The sequence below is a fragment of the Falco punctatus genome (genome assembly GCF_963210335.1).
Source record: "Falco punctatus genome assembly, chromosome: 5".
NCBI lineage: Eukaryota > Metazoa > Chordata > Aves > Falconiformes > Falconidae > Falco > Falco punctatus.
Window position 1 is genome coordinate 39,223,023 of NC_137584.1, and position 16,566 is coordinate 39,239,588.

The 16,566-nt window shown below is 41.0% G+C and overlaps 1 protein-coding gene across 2 annotated transcripts in view; it reads left to right on the forward strand.

The window, feature by feature from the left end:
* RPS6KA2 (ribosomal protein S6 kinase A2) overlaps positions 1-16,566 on the forward strand; it is a 315,925-nt gene that overhangs the window by 36,698 nt on the left and 262,661 nt on the right. The gene's annotated exons all lie outside the window — the stretch shown is intronic.

Sequence of the window (16,566 nt, forward strand, 5' to 3'; positions counted from 1 at the left end):
TGCCTCAAACTGTTCTCCTGATGTAATGTTATCCTCGGCTTGTGGTTTGGGACATGATGAAAACCATCCAAACCATACTACAGCAGCATGCTACATGGGTTAGTTAGATTACAGCTGCAGTTTACAGGTTCTGTCACTCTGTTGTGTTATTCTGCCTCTTAACCTTGCTCCTTGACTCTGAATCTGTCAGGCAATTTTAGTGCTTTCAAAGTTTTTTGCAGTATGAGAAAGAATGCTGTTCCTTGACTGGTGCTCATTTAAAAAAGGAGTTGATATTCAAAAATGATGTGCGTATATTTACATGTAGGCTGTATATTTGTAGTCTGTTTTCAAATACACCCTTGTAACTCAGAGATACAGTAACCTCTAATAGCAAACAGATATTTTCAGTTAGAACAAGTAGTTTCAAACACAGGTTTTTAGTTTAAAACTGCCCCTAGATCATATTTTTCTGTCAAGAACTATACCTAGCTAGACATTGAGTGCTGTGGTAATTAGCTACCTGAAATAGCATCCTTTGTCTGCATTATCTATGAATCCTGTTTTCGCAACATATAAACATTTATCCCCTAGGTTATGAAAATATATATGCTTTTTCCCTCTCCCCCTCTTTCTCATCTTGGCTACTCATACACACAGTTTATTAGTGGTTGATCAGAAGTACAATCTGTTTATTCTGGAGAGCATCTCAATTCTAGTGCAGGGTGCTCTCAGTTGTCAGTTGGAGTTTCACATTTTCACAATGCAGTATAACTTTGCATGTATGGGATTTCATACTGATATCTGTAATATGCTGCCTCAAAATAAAATATTTGACTTGGTTGTATTCTTACTAAAACAATTTTAAAGGGGTGCAAAAGAAGACACTTGTGTTTCAGTGCAAGTTAGAATCTGGCACACAGTTCCCTAATTTTTGGCACCTTCACAGATGCAGATGGTTGGTTGTACCTCTTACTCTGGAGTAAGTTTCCAGCATTTAAATGTTGACATACTTATGCTGTTGAACTGCCCTTTTGGGGTTTCTTATATTGACCGAAAATAATTTTCCCCTTTTGCTAAAGTATATACTCCCTACTGTCTGCAATATCTGATCAGATGGTCATATTTCCACTGGGATATAATAACAACTATGGATTTTCTGTTATACTCTTGCATATAGGACTGAAAGCACCCCATTGATTAATGTGGGTTAAAGTGCGAGAGAAGATGAATTGTGCTAGATTTGGTTTTAATGTAATTGCTGAAAATGTATTTAAGCTACTGGTTTGAAGTGACGAAGCGAAGGTGGCTGCAACCAAGAAGGTGGTGAGCATAATTTAGCATGCAAATAGCAGTAGGTCATTCATAGTCTTGAGTCCCATAGCAACTTGCTGTCTCAAAAAGAGGTGTCTGTGTGGTGCCACGCAACAGAGATATCAAATGGGATTGTGTATTTGCCTGTGTTGACAGTTCATGTTATTTCTCTGGAGGTGGAGGAGTATTTTCAGCAAACTATGCTTTTATTTGTGGTAATGTGTGAAACAAACTGGTAAAAACATCTGTAGTCCTTCTAAGAGTTATATGCTAGTTCCCTTTCTAGAGGCCTTTTTCTAAATGCCGGGAAGGGCAGGCACCACACAAGTGGCTAGATCCTGCCCTCTGCTACGTGTGCACACCTTGGACTCAAGTGAGTGCATGAATGTATTAGGAGGGAAACTTCACTCAGACTGGCCTTGTGCTTTAAGTTACAGTAGCCTATGTGATCCCAGATTCACTGATTATACCAGTTAGTGCTGCAAATGTTTTTCCCTTCCTTCTTAATGGCTGTTGCATGCGAGCAGGCAGTGTTGTGGTTAAAAAAGAAAAATGTAATCTCCAGTAGTTGGAAGATGAATTAGGTGAATGTCTTTGAGTGGTGGTTGGGAAGAATTAATGGATATTTTCTGGGTTACTTTGCTGTAATAGTCAGATATGGAGTTAATCTAATAATTTCTTCCTTTACTTACATGGCCACTGTCACAGCCATAGCTTTTTGAAGCAAGTTTTGAAAAGGACCCATAGCTCCCACCTTTCTTTTGTGAATATAACTTTACAATTGTCTACTTGATGGCTAGCCTACCCAAATGTTGTTCAGATGTTGGTGCAATTAAGTCACTAAAAGAACATGCTTGTAACTTTGCATATGAAAGAATGCCCCAAATCAAGAAGTCCCTTAAAAAAGTAAGTATATCAGACTTGGGGATGGTCCTGTATTTTCTGGGAAAAAGTATCTGCTGAAGAACTACATTGAACTTGATTATTGCAGTGAACATCTTCTTCAGAGCTTACTCTTCAATATTATGTACTGAAGCAGCAGTTGAACATCTTATCAGATGTTAACGCAGCTTGCTATTTGTGTAGGCACCAGCAGCTCTTAGACAAGAAGTTCCTAAAAGAACTTTATTTCAGGACCAGCAAAAATTAGTTGGTAACAGTACATTTAACAATCTTGTGGACTACTGAACTTTGAAAGAAAGGACAGTTGCTTAACATGTGCTAGTGTCCTTTCATGTAAATTTATCTGTGCAGCAGGATTTCTTCTGAAAGCTTTGTCTGAAACAATCATGCAAAGGCAGAGAGAGGTTTCCTCCTACAGTGCAATAACATTGAAGTAGGATGCTTAACAAAATCAATATGCATAGAAAATTTAGTGTTGGAAGCTGTTTAAGGAATGGATATGAAAATTCCTGCTTGTAGTAAACTATAATTTAGTAACTGAGTCAGCAGGAAAAAAAACCTAATTAAAAAACATTTTGAATGGCATTCTGGCAGAGGAAAATAGGTTTTTATTAAAAATGAGTAACTTAGAGTTTCACTGTTTAAGAACAAGATGTAATTTCTGCTGATAGGAGAAAAGTAGTTAAGCAAAACAAATTAAGGCTTCAGCCAATACGCTGTTTTATAGGGATCTGGTGCTGTAAATGCTGATTGTATGATTTCTTGAAATGTGTATATTCTTGGTAGCACTAAAAGGAAGGATTTTTAATTTTCTTCAGTGTTGTGAAAAATGATTTGGTAACAACTGTAGTATTGGCAGAATATTGCTCTGTTATAGCTTGTGATAAATGTCTCTGCCTTTTTCTCATTGCCACCAGTAGATGTTTCTGTCCTTCAGGAATGTGTGAGTGAGTCAAAGGTTACAAAGGAGAGCAGAATGAAAAGATACATAGCATCAAAGGAGTCTGACAGTGCAGACCTCTTAGATGTCTTCCTGTACATTCACACATACGTGAGTCATACATATGGGCCAGGTATTTTGTGATCTTCTTAATGTTTCTGGTGTGTTTTCATATTTTATATAAAGCAATATTTTATACACATGTCTATAAGAGTAGCTTTCTTTGTCCTATGCATGCATGTAGTCTGTTGTCTTCTGAGGGACCTAGGCAGCTTGTTGAGTTAAGGGGCTGCCATATCTTGATGCTGCCTGTCCACTTGGGGTGGAACCCTTTTGAATGGAAGGGTTTTCAAGTCCTCTCCTCCAATGTGCACATACCTCCTGTGATATTCACTGTCACAGTTCCTGTCCTTGGTGATGATGTTGGTGAGTACAGGGTCAGCCCTCGGGAGCATGGGGAACTCTAGCAGTGTTTAACTGACTTCTGTTTTACCACGCGACTGTTGCAGTGGGCCTGTGTGTTAAGATACTGAAACACGCCTGATCTGACAAACAGTCTACTTCTGTCACGACTGGGACATTGTTAGAAAAAGACAGGGATAGTCCTCTCCAAATAAATTGGAGAGTGCAGAAGGAATGAGAATTAATTTGTGGACCTGCTTTGAATGAGTATGTGGGGGTTTTCTTGTGTGCTGTTTTCTAAATAACCCACTAATGGTGTGTGTGTGTGTGCATATATATGGCGGGTTTTTTTCTGTATCTAGTGCAGAGAAGGTACAGGTTGGCTCAGCTGTCAGCTGGAGCCAGCTTCCCTGGCTCAGTCTGTAAAGACTGAGGAGTTTGGCTCATGAGGGCTCTGATTTTGTGGGTGATGCTGGCCCATCGTGACCACTGATACTGCTTTGTCTCATAAGTAAATGCTAATGAATCTTCATTTTCCTATTGTAGAAGACTAAGAGGAAAGCAAAATTACTTCAGCTTGGCAGTTGTAGGGATGCTGTTGAAGCCAGGTGCAGAAAAGGAGTCTTTCCATTTATTGTCCCCCTGCGCTGCCTCAGACTGCTAAGCTGCCCAGAGCTGCTGTGGTCTGGGACCAGCAAAGCTGCTGGCAGGGTATGAGGGTGACAGGAGACTCTAAGTATGAAGACCTGGGTCTAGTCAAGCCAGGCATCTTCCCTGTGTGGCAAGGGGAGGAGAACAGGTTGGAGCTGGGACACCAGGTCAGGGGCAGAGCTCTGGAAAGCCAGCCTTGTGTGACTGCTGCAGCTACTGGAGGGATGGGGCGGGATGGGGCCGGCTGGAGAGGGCTCTGTTGCTTGTGCATGGCGTGGGGCCAGCTGCTGCCCTGCCACCTCTACCCTGCATTTTGCAACAACATCCCCCTGCCTCTCTGGGGCTGTGGTGTAGGTGGGATTGGGCAGGGGGAAGACTTGCCGCATACATCAGCCTGTTCCCCAGGTGAGCACCTGCTTTGCTTGTGCCTAGAGTTGACCCCAATGCTGTATTGTCTTCCAGCTGTAAACTGGTGTTAAAAAATAACTGTAATCTTTTGAAGATGTGGTGTTAACTGCAAGTCTGTGGATGTCTTTGCAAGGAACCTTGCTGAAAATTGTACTCTAGAAAGAATGTAATTAATTCTAATAATTTAGACCCCTGAAGTCTAGACCAGGTGATGGCCAGGCATGCCCCTTTGAGCGAGCGATAGCACACAGAGAAACCACTGTCAAAGTAACTCCTGAAGCAGCAGTTTTCTGAGGGGATGAAAGAGGGAACAACTGGATGTTATTTCTGGCTGGACTTAAAAGGAAAAGTTGCAGGCAGGAGCAGTCTAGGCCTGTCATCCTTGGTCATTTGAAAAGGCTTACCTACTGAAGGTTCAGAAGGCAAAGTCTTGGACCTGCCTGCATGATGGTGTCAGGAATTAAGGCTCTTTGAGCTTTTCACTCCCATCTTGTTACTGCAGTGAGTGGTAGCTGTGTGTTTTGTTGGTAGTCTGTTTTGAAAAATTGCAGGGGAAGCTTTCTAAAGCATGCAAGTCTCACATGCTTTTGCAGATGTGTTTCCTGTAGCTGAAGCACTGTGTTCACTTCTTGTTAACATGTCAACATGGAATGAAGTGGACTGCTCACAAAAAAAAGAGGGAGCTTCCCTTCAGGTCAAGGCCGAGGCTTTTAAAAGGCCAGCAATAAAATTCTGAGTTTAATAATGGCTATAGTTGTATCTTACAACACATATAATATACACAGCTAACTGGCCTTTCATGTATAAAACGCTATACAGCTTTTGCATGTTGCAACCAAAAAGTTTTATTCTCTGTATAAAAAGGAGTAAAAAGTTTGAATATAAACCACTCTTAAACTTAAATTGCTTGATTACTTTCAAAATTACACTGGGAGCTAATCTTTACACTTAAAGGATTATATTCTGTTCTTTCCCCATGCAAGAAGACTGGTATGTATTTTCTGCCCTCTGTATTGGTAACTGGATTGCAAAACAGTGTTGCATTTGAGGGAAGTGGGGGAAGGATTTGTTTCTGAGCTAAGCAACATACATATTTTTCTTCTCACCTTATTCTCAGAAATAGCTGAACCAGTCAAGCTTGAAAGTTTGCAAAAGAATTGAGCCCGAGGCAGTCTTCTGGCATGGAATACTTCAGTCTAAATAGACTTGATTTGGCAGAAACAGGAGCAATTGAAGCATAGTTCTGTGATGGGGATGTGTCAGCAAATTCAACAAGAGGTGGTGCTCGTGGAGGTGGCATGGGAGGCACAATACTGAGGGAGAACACAATTCAGCTGTTGGGAGATGGTCTTCACACACACACGTGCACACGCAGCCCAAACCTGTGTCTTGAGCAATGCCATGCCCAGTTCTGCGAGCACAACTTGAAAGTGTCTACTTATGCAGACCTCTACTATGCCAGTAGACAGCTATGGCTATCCAAGGGTTGTGTAACTGGATTACAGGTCTGATGCAAATGAAGATTAAACCCAATCTGAGAATTTGTTGTATGTGGTGAATGTGCCTCAGTGCAGCCTGGGTGGAGTTGTGTTGGCATGTCATTTGCTACGGGTGATATGGCAAACATTTCAAGGTCTAGAAACACCAGGGATGTGTATGGACAAGAAACTTTTTATTGCTATATTTGAAGCGTTGGAAAAATGGGTTGCTTTTCAACTGTCATGATGCCCCTAATGAGAGGTTTGGATAGAACAGCAGTAGTTATGTGCAACAGACTTATATTTTATGTGAAAACTCCCTGAATCCCTGATATGAATTAAGGAAGTGAAGTAGCAGTTGTGTTTTCCTGAGCCTCAAATGCTGGATGAGCCGGATCCATGGCTCTTTACTGCCAGTTTACTGGCAGGCTTCCTTCCCCCTGTTTACCAAAAAAACCAAAACCAACAGAGAAACAATTAAAATAATTGACAACAAAAAACCTCCAAAACAAAAATTAATTAAAAAAAGAAACAAAACCTACAAATGAAAAATCTGACAGTGATGCTGGAGGACCTGTGGAAGAGACAGCAAATTCCTACCTCCTACACATATTTGTTGCCCTCCTACAAAATTGCTTATGTGGAGCCTAACACTGTCTTAATGCTTCAATAAACTGTCGATCAAGTGTGATGCAGACCTTGGTAGCATTTCAAGAAAAATTGTATTGTTTTGGCCAAGTAAACACCCTGGGGGACTGTAACTGCTACCAGATCTCTGCCTTCAGCCTGCTGCAGCCTCTCCATGTTCTTTGCAGCACGGCTCAGGCTGTGCTGCTGGCCCGCCACCTGCCTCGCCTGGCTCCACAAGACATGTCCCCTGGCCGTGACCCACCATCAGCTGCCGAGGACCACTGGGGAGAGTGACACCTTCTGCGTGGAGGTGTGAGTGTGCTCTCAGTGGACGGTGCTTTTGCCTCCCTGGCTGAGGATGAAGGACTGCTTGAACTGTTCTGAAGTTTACATGTCTACAGTGTGTCACCAGCAGGCTCTTCAGTAGGGCTGGGAAGGCTGTGGAATAGGGTCTAACTGAGGAACGCTGCCTGGGGCTTCAAGATGGGAAGAGGCACTGACAAGGGTTGAAGAAAGGAATGGGGATTTTCACTCTAACCTTTGTAAAATCAATGCGAATTTTCTTGCTGTTGCTAACTTTGTATGTCTAGTAAGTATATCTTGTAATTTGTTATCTAGTTTAAAGAACTGATAGGTTAAGAGACTACCTGAAACACCATTGTAAGATTAAATAAAAGGAAATCAACAGAAAAGAACTGTGTGCGTCACACACTAAGCTTTGTCTTATGTAGGTGTGTGCTAGAAGAACATGAAATGTTCTTCCTAAATCCTTCTTGTGCAGGGGTGACATCTCCCCTGGAGTGCAGGACAGTAGTAAGATCTTCAGGACTAGTTGCTATAACAACTACTGCCTGAGGGCCTGGTGCTGTGTGTGGAAAACGCAAGGCTTCACTCTTATATGAAGCTTTCTAGTACTGGGGAGTTCTTTGTACTGCACAGTGATTTCTTGAAATGTGCAGTCAAACCAAAATTGAAGTTCAGGGGGAGAGGTACGGTATATCATAGCTTTCTCTCCCCCTTCTCTTCTCCAACGTGTTTCTCTCCTTTATTAACACATTGCTTGACATTGTGCAGTGTCTCTCAGAGAGATGGTATGACTAATCCACTGTTAGTTCATAAATGTCCTCACCCAAAATACCTTTTTTTCTTTTGGCTGGAAGCAAGTGGTTGCTCTGTTCACAAGGATCTTGCCACTGGCATTTGGGGAAATACCTTGAGGCCTCAAATATGTCCCTGGACTCTGTGTTGGGGCAAATGCTAGTGTTGTAAACCCTTTAAATAACAAATCTCTTCTGAGTTTTGGAAAGGAGCTCCCTGAGCGGCTGACTCCTGGCCGTACTCTGCTGCCTGCTGTGTGCCTCCAAGGGCACCCACGAATTAACTTTTACTGGCAAAGGTGCAGGAAGACGGATGTGTATTTGGTTTTTAAAGCAAAATCGATGCTGTTTGAGGCTTGCTACTATGAATATGCTTTGAATCTCAAAAAAAGAGAAACTTGTGGGAGCTGATGAATTAGTGGTCTGAAAAGGGCTAATGTGCCCTGTCTGCTCAGCTGCACAGCTGGAGGGAATTATCCCCAAGTGTGTGGTGGGTGTGTGATTGTCTTCTGAAAGGATCTTCCAAATGTCTGTGTGTGATATGGGATGAAAGTATAGGGCTCAGGAAACTATTGGATAAGAACTGGTTTAAATTAAATAAAATAACTGGTTTAAAAAGAACTGGGGTAAACTCCCTAGTTCACTCAGTTTTGGTATGTTGAAACAGTGGGAAAATATGAATTCTTAGTGCCTGTGACACAGCACACTGATCAAGTGTAACTATACTGTAGTTGCTAGATGTATCTCTGGAAAACAGCTGACACTGCTTTCAGATCAAGACTACTTTCTCTGTACTTCTCTGTAGTTCATTTTTTTTCTTCCTGTGAGAGTATATGTGGCTTTCTGTTAAGAAAGGCTTTTTTTGGTTTTGTTTTGTTTCTATTAATGACCCTTAACAGTGGTGATCTTCAGGTCAACTTATTGCAGCTTTTGCACGCTACTCTAGCTGATGTGGTACATAATGCTGGAGACTGGATTTGTTGCAGAGGACGCTGCACAGAATTCAGCATGGCTGATGTCTTTTAGTCTGCAGTGCATTGTACCTAATTCTGCACCTGCTATAGCACTTTTAGAATAGCCCTACAGCATAAAGGGCTATCCCCCTCTAGCTCCCACGGATACAAAGGCCAGAGGTAACGGCAGTTCACATACTGTTAAGGATTGCTGTTCCTGCAGCTTGGCTGTTCCTGCCCTAGGTTTTGATATACCCCTTAATTCTCCCTTTGAGCCAGTCCCACACTGTTCACTCCCCTAACACTTCATTGAGAGCTAGTGGGGACTCATGGTGAGGAGACAGTTGAAAGGAGCATGGTGAAGGAGCAGAACTGTGTATGAGGAAGTGCTCAGTCTTGGTATGCAGGGAACTGAGTCAGATGGGAGTCATCCCCATGTTCTGTGGGGCCACAGAAATGTGACACGGGAGTGGAGTCTGTCTGCAGAGTTGTTAGCTCAGCAGCCTTTGTGGGGACAAAGCTGGTGTGAAAGAATTGATCCACATTCCTCCCACTTACCCTGCACTTTTTTTTTTTTTTTCCTGTAGCCTGTTATCCGAGCTTCATGTATGTACTACATTTGTATTGCCTCTTAAAAAAAACCCAAAATGTATTACAGGTTGGAAACTCTTAGTAGAAAAGTCATTGTTAGAAATATGTAGCCCTGGCAGAGGAGTGTGAGGCAGAAAGTGATGTTTATGTGAAAGATGCTTGAAATATATTATTTATTCTCTAAAGCTGTAATTTTTAAGGAAATATAGACTTTTGGTTCAAAGATGATGATGGGTTTTTTAGGGTTTTTGCTTTCTGATCCACTGAGTGATTTTTCTTGATGCAGTTTTTTTGCCTAGTTTTGCTCATGCATTCAGAGGAGTGCATATTTCTCCATGAGGTCTGGCAGCACTCTGTGTTGGCTTTAGTCAATTCATACTTTCTGCACAGGTAGTATCCTAGGTCTTTTGTTTTAACAAGACCTTGTAATGATAAATATCATCTTCTTGCCCTGGAAATCAGAGCTTTCTCCCAAATGTCTTGATGTTCAGTGGTTCCCATCAGGTACTTTTCCCTGCATGGAGACCTGTCAGAGAATGTAGTTGTAAGTGCTTTGTGCCCTGTAGTCATTCAGATTATTTATCCTTTGTTGAACTACAAAGCTCATGATGTATTTTAGACGGGAGAATGAGTTACCAGCTTCAGAAACAATTTGTGAGTATCTCGTGTGAGCAAGTTGATTTCGTTCCAGCACTACCATTTTCTTCACAGGTATCTTGAATAGCAGTTAGAAATATGGCTCCCGCCCCCCGCCGCCTCCCCCCGGCCCCGGCACACACAGACACTTTTTGCTGTTCCATTTCCTAGCTGACTTTCTGGCGTATTTCTTTCAAAGCTTCAGTCTGTTATACTTGATTTCTCTTTATCTTGATCTGCTTTAGAAAAAGATCTTCAGTTTTAGAAAGGAATAGACTGCTAATAGCATAGTTCAGTGAATCGTGGATTCGCCTTAGAGGTTTATTATTGCCAGGACAAAATAAAACATTCTCAATTGCCTTTGAGCCCTTTTACTTGTGCTGCCTCCTCTCTAGTTTTCTTTCTTTGTTGTTTTGTTGGTTTTTTGTTGTTTTTTTTTTTTAACTTTAGGATCACAGTCTCTAATTCAATGGTGGTTGTATGATGAGTTCTATAATGTAAAAGCTTCAGAGCTGCAACACCCATCTTGTCACTGGCTATGAGTTAGTGGCCCAGATTCTTTCCTGTGCCATGTACTGGGATGCTGGGAAGTCCTTCATTAATTTGATGGTACTTGATACAACATATGTGAGCATTTCAATGCTTTAGCCTCCTAACGCTGCACCCGATGGACAGTACAGGCCACAGACCTATTCTTGCAGGGGATTCAACTTCTTCCTTCCTATTCTTACTGTTCATGTATTTCTTCAGCTATCTCTTTGGTTACACCTAGTTCTGTACATCCATCAGAAATGAACCCAAATTTGTACTGTAAATCTATACTGGTATTTGCAGGACTTGTTGAATAAACTGGGGCAGACTGGGGAAGCAAGAACTTCAACTGCTGCTAGGTGTTTAAACATAGTAATCTTGCACATCTGCACTTAAAATGTAAGTATACATGTTACTAGATGTAAGCTAAATAGTTTGCCGGGTAAGAATGTGGACATGTAGAAATTCAAAAATAAACCTTGCAGGTTAATTTGTATCTAACACATGCAATACCATTTGAGAACTATCTGTAACTGGTGCAGTAAGATGGCTACTTCCACCAAGTTGCAAGTCCAGGGTAACTACTTTTGAAGTTTTTGATAGTAACTGTGTCTACTCAGTAGTTGGCAACATGACTGAAGGCTCAGATCCTTAAATACCATTGATGCCTTTGTGCTTACCCAGAAACTTTGAGATGTACAAACAGTGGAGTAATTGCTGGTCTTGCAGTAGAGCAATGTTAAGTTCACTTATTTTTTTATAAGGCTTGTGGAAACCCAAACGAAATGCAAGGAATTAGGACAGTGGGCTGCAAGAGAGAATATTTGGATGCTGTTGCTAGCTCTGTTTTGTTATTTTGGTTGAATGTTTCTGCATCCTGGGCCACAACATCCCTAACTTGTAGCTTGTGGTAGTTTTATTTTTCTGAAATGACTTATGGGCAAAACTGTGAAAGAATAGTTCTTGTTGTTTTAAAGTTTTCCCCTTCTCAATTCCCTGCTTATTTTTTTCATGTCTCTTCCCTAGGTGAAATTTGGGAATGTGATGTAAGCAGCATTTTCCAAACTGCATTCAAAGTCAGGTTCTCCGAATGTTGTAAGGTTCAGTCTTTCTATGTGTTGCTGAATAGCTACTCTTTTGTATGCAGTGAACATGGATGTTGTAGCATTACTGTTTTGGCAAAATGTTTTTGTCAAAGTCCAAACAACTTTCTCTTGCAATCACTCAGTATTAAAGCCTTTCTACGAGTTCAGGTGGAACTCGACTCCTTAACTACATTTTTGCTTGTCTTGAGATGTAGACTATTTTGGAAAAAATAGTTTCTTCAAGCTTCTCTTTAAGGAGAAACTTCACTCCCCTGCTGAATCTAAGACATTTCAAACTGAGTATTTTCATGTGTTTCACCTTAAAGAAAAACTAGTGGTTGAGCACGGAGACTTTTCTGTCAAGTTTATCGCACCTTCTCCTTGCACTGCATTCAAAAGGTGCCGTTTTGAAAAACAAGACTCCTTTTTCATCACCTAAATGACTTTAACCTCTTTCTCTGCTAAATGCTCAAGTTGTCTCCTGTTTGCCAGCACCATCCCTGCATTGTTTGCCTTGTTTTTGAGTGATTTCCCATTTGTTTTATCTGTATGCAGGGTTCAGCACTGTAGCTAATGGTGCAGCACACATGCTGTGCACAGTCTGCTGCAGGCACAAGCCATCCTTCCTGTTAGTAACTACTCCAGCATTCCAAATGTTGTTCAGGCCAAGTTAATTTTTCTCCCCCTTTTGCCAGTGTGATCTCTCTCTGTCTTTGCCTTTTCATTTTAATTAGTGTGGTCTTCCAGTTCTGTAGTTGCATCCCCTTGAATCTGGGTATCTGGTGTCTGTGCAGGAGATATATTCCATACATATTTCTGCACGTTCAGCTGTAATTTTTTGCTTGCCATATTGAGTCCAGCAGGTATTAACAGGGACATGTCATGTTCAACAAGATCTCCAAAAAGTGGGTGAGCTGGGATACACACTAGGATTAGGGGACAGAAGGTTGTAAGTGTGTCTCTTTTTTTTTTTTTTTTTTTTTTTTTTTAATTGTATTGAAATCAGAGATGTTTATGCAATCTTTAAAAATTAAAGGGAAGCAGGCAGTGTTGAGGGAAAAGCAAATATTAATATGTCTTTAATGGCCATCTCACAAGGAAGTTAGTCTTGAAATGGATTGCCAGTGCTTTTCTACATTACAATACTACAATCTGATAGGATGTGGAAATGTTACCAAAAAATATATTTATCTTGAACTGTGGCTAGCTTTCTCTTCTTTTATCATACAATTTTATACTGAAATTTCTTGCTTTGCTCTCAGGATTCAAGTATTTCTCAGCTCTACTTTCAGAGAAGTAAAGTGTAGCAGGAGCCATGCAATTATATTATATGATTCCCCCTGGCCCCTGCACTTTTCTGAGTATTGCAGTTAAAGGAACAATGAATGGACTTTACTGTGGCTTTTTACTTATCTCTTTCTTTGGAATTTGGACTTGCCTTGGTGCCTTTTTTCCCTGTGCTAGATTATTTATTCCCCTCCACATTATGCTGCACTATACTTCTCACTTCTGAAAATTGCCATAATAAAATACCTACAGGCATCTCAATATATATTTCTTTTCTAAGTGATCATTTTTCTTTTCTTCTCAATCCATTGCTTGATGTTCTAAATGAGCCTCTACAAGCCAAGTGATAGACATATAAAGAGTCTTCTATATGGAAGTTATTCTCATCCCAAACTGGTTTAAAATTGTTGGATGTTCTCTGCATTATAACAATATAAATATAGTGGTGAGTCATTCAAGTTACCAAAATAAGAAATTAATCTAGATTTTCAAAATAAAGCTTTTGTATGAGCTTACTTGTTTGGTATAGCTCTTGGAAATATCTGCAAGATGTTGATACTGTATTTCTGTGGAAGGATAATGCAGCAAGCAAATAATTCTGTTTCTTCATGACCGAATGTCGATAGGATCTCATTCCCTTTTATTATCCTCTTCCTGGTCTGTCACCTTGATAGTTATACTGTTTTCCTCCTCCCTCAAGGATAAAGGAAAAGCCCTGTTAAAAAAAAAAAATAATAAAAGCACAAGCTTTCTCAGCTGCTTGCTCAATATAAGCAACCTGCAAGTCTGGAAGATAAAGGTGCGTTTACATAGACTGAAATGGCCAAGGCCACTGCTGCAGATACTCTAGCTTTTCCTTAAGCTTTTTAATAAACAGGAAAATGAATGCTTACTTAAATTTCATCTCAACGGGATTATCTTTGGAGGTTTTAACAGAATGCATTGTTCAGCTCTGAAAATCAAGGAGGTCTTGCAGCCACCGGACCCCTTTTTGTTTTGTTGCCTCCTCCCCAAAGAAGAGTCAGTTAACACGGGAAGGCATCCGCTGTGTGCCACTTCTGAGTCTGGAGGGAGACAGAGTGATCTTAGTGCAAGACTAACAACTGTTGTAATCAGAAGGAAAACTGACTAGAAATGTCTAAAAATATTTTCTTGACACTGCTTCAGGGGATCAGAGTTGGTTTTGTTTAACAGAAGACGATAGAAGGTGCAAGCTTGTGCAGGGAAAAATGGAAAGCATCTATGAAAGCATTAAAAAAGTAAAAGTGCCTATCAATTTGATGAGCTGTGGATTGCCATGGCTATGTGCACCTATGTATGTAGGCATTCATAAGCAATATTGTGAGTAGGCAGAACTGTACACTGAGAATTGAACCTCTAGTATTGATTTGTCTGAATTGCCTTACAGGGTGAAACTGTGAACATTCTTATTTATTTGGGAGAGAACTAGCAACAAGTGCAGGTGGCTGACAATATCTAGTTGTGAAAACAATCTTCCCTCAATAGAGGAAGAAAACATGTAGCAGCAGTAACATTGTTAAAAAAATCCCAAACCACCAAACAACAAAAAAAAAACAAGCAAAAAGAGGAAGGGGAGGGATAAAACCCCAAAGCAAACACAAGCAACAAAACCCCCACCAGACCTTAGAAGTTCCTTTATTTTCCCTGGAAGTCTCACAATTGTCTAGTGCTTCGGTTTTGGACAAAAGCTGTCACTTCAGTATTGCAGCTTTTGGGGTAATGATAGTCTGCGTTGCTCACTGAATGACACACAACCTTTGTAAGGATAGCTGAAGATGGCAGTAAGAGACCTGTTGATTTTTATTTTTATTTTTTTTAAAAAACCCAATAATTACAGAAGAAACTGTGGTAAACCTGAAGAAGTTTTCTTTGTTTTGATCTTTGCCTTCCTGTTTGATGTTGGAATAGAGTGCAGGTTTAACTCTTTTCACTTTGAATGGCCTTCTGGTTTATCACATTTAACTTTACATAAAAGGAGTGGGTTTTAAATAACCTTATCCCATTAAAAGTTGCAGGTAAAATCTCCATATTATCTGACTGTAGTGAGAAAGAAAGATTCAAGAGAGTAACCGGCTTGATCTGAAGAGAAGCCCTGCTTCTACAGATGGGTGTGCAGCTGTGTTTGCCCACTTAAGTAAGTTCAGGCTAACAGAACCGATGATTTTCCCTCGCTGCTAAACAGATTACTTGCTGCCAATGTGCTTCTGTTGTGGAACATTTCTGAGGGGCCGAAGAGTCAACTGTTGCAGATGATAAAGTTGGTTACCCAAGGCAGATGTATGTCTTGATCCTCATATATGTGTTGCGCTAAATTTGACAACAATAACTATTTGCTAACGGCTTTTATTTGGCTGCACAGCAGGTGCAGCTGGTGTTTGTCATGTGTCTGTGTCTAAGCTTTGAATTTCGTTTTTGGTAAGTTGCAGTGGGAAAGGTGGCAATGTAGGATGGCAGAGGTTAAGGAAAGGGTAACAAACTTATGCTATTAAGGCCATGCAGTTACTTAAGAGAAAGTTAAGGAAAAGGGTAAGACTCTTCTAGTACTTTTTTTCGTCTCCTTTAAACTATTTTGGGGAAGAGCTTGCCTGCAGAGCTGGCTCCTGAATTAAGCAATGTCAGCCTGTATCGGTGGACTTTGTACCAAAAAACAGTGTTAAATTAGTAAAGCATTTCTGGATTTTCCTCCTCCTTACTCCACTATACACACAAATTTGTTGGAAGAAATGGAGGGTGAATTCTCGTATTTCATGCTTAGTATTCAAAACTTAAAGCTTTTCCTCCCAACATTCATCAAAATTTGGCACAATCCTGAAATGTAAGGCACTTCCATCAGACACCAGGGAAATAAAAAGTGACAGAATGTGTCAAAGCTGAATGTTGCTATTTTTGGAAAACTGTTGTAAATATTTAATTTTTACACTGTCAACGTCTTTTGTCAGGAGAACATAGATTCAGTGTGGTAATCAAATCTCAACTTAGAGCTACCGTGGAAAAAAGAAGAATGTCAATGTACAGTCACAGGCTCTGATGAAAACTTTACACAAGCTTCTCATGTGACTCAGCAGCAACCTGTCACGAGCATTTTAGCAGCTCTCCCTCCCGTTAGACTCCAGCATGCTGCTTTCTGCTTCGGATCAGGGTGGGTGCAGTTGTGGGCTCTGAAGCTGGTACGCTGGGGGAAAAGAAATCTCTTGTTTACCCATTAACATTTGATCCGATCACTCATTCAGCATTACCAGTAGCAAACAGTAGTTGCTTGGTGTGCTCTGTGTGTGCATATGTGAATATTGAAAGCTGTTCTGCCGTTTGGTGCCTGTCTTTAGGAGGGAGGGTGAAGGAGCATAATTGATGCTCCCCTTGGACAGCCCGGAAGCCAACGAGGCTGCATGAGCAACAAGCCTCATGGGCAGAGAAGGTGCAGAACGCCAGCAGCCTACTGAATAAAATATGCCTGAGTCCTGGTTCTGTCCATCGTTTCCATGGCAGCATGGGGCACTGTGGCCAGATGCAGCTGAGCAAACTGGCAGTCTCCAACCTGGCTAATGACTCTTGGCAGGTTTGCCAAGGTGGTGAAGGGGGGAACCTCCCCACTGGGCTTGCTGGGCAGCAGTGCCTCTCATGGAAACTGCTAGAATTTATAGAAATCAAAGTCCATCAGAG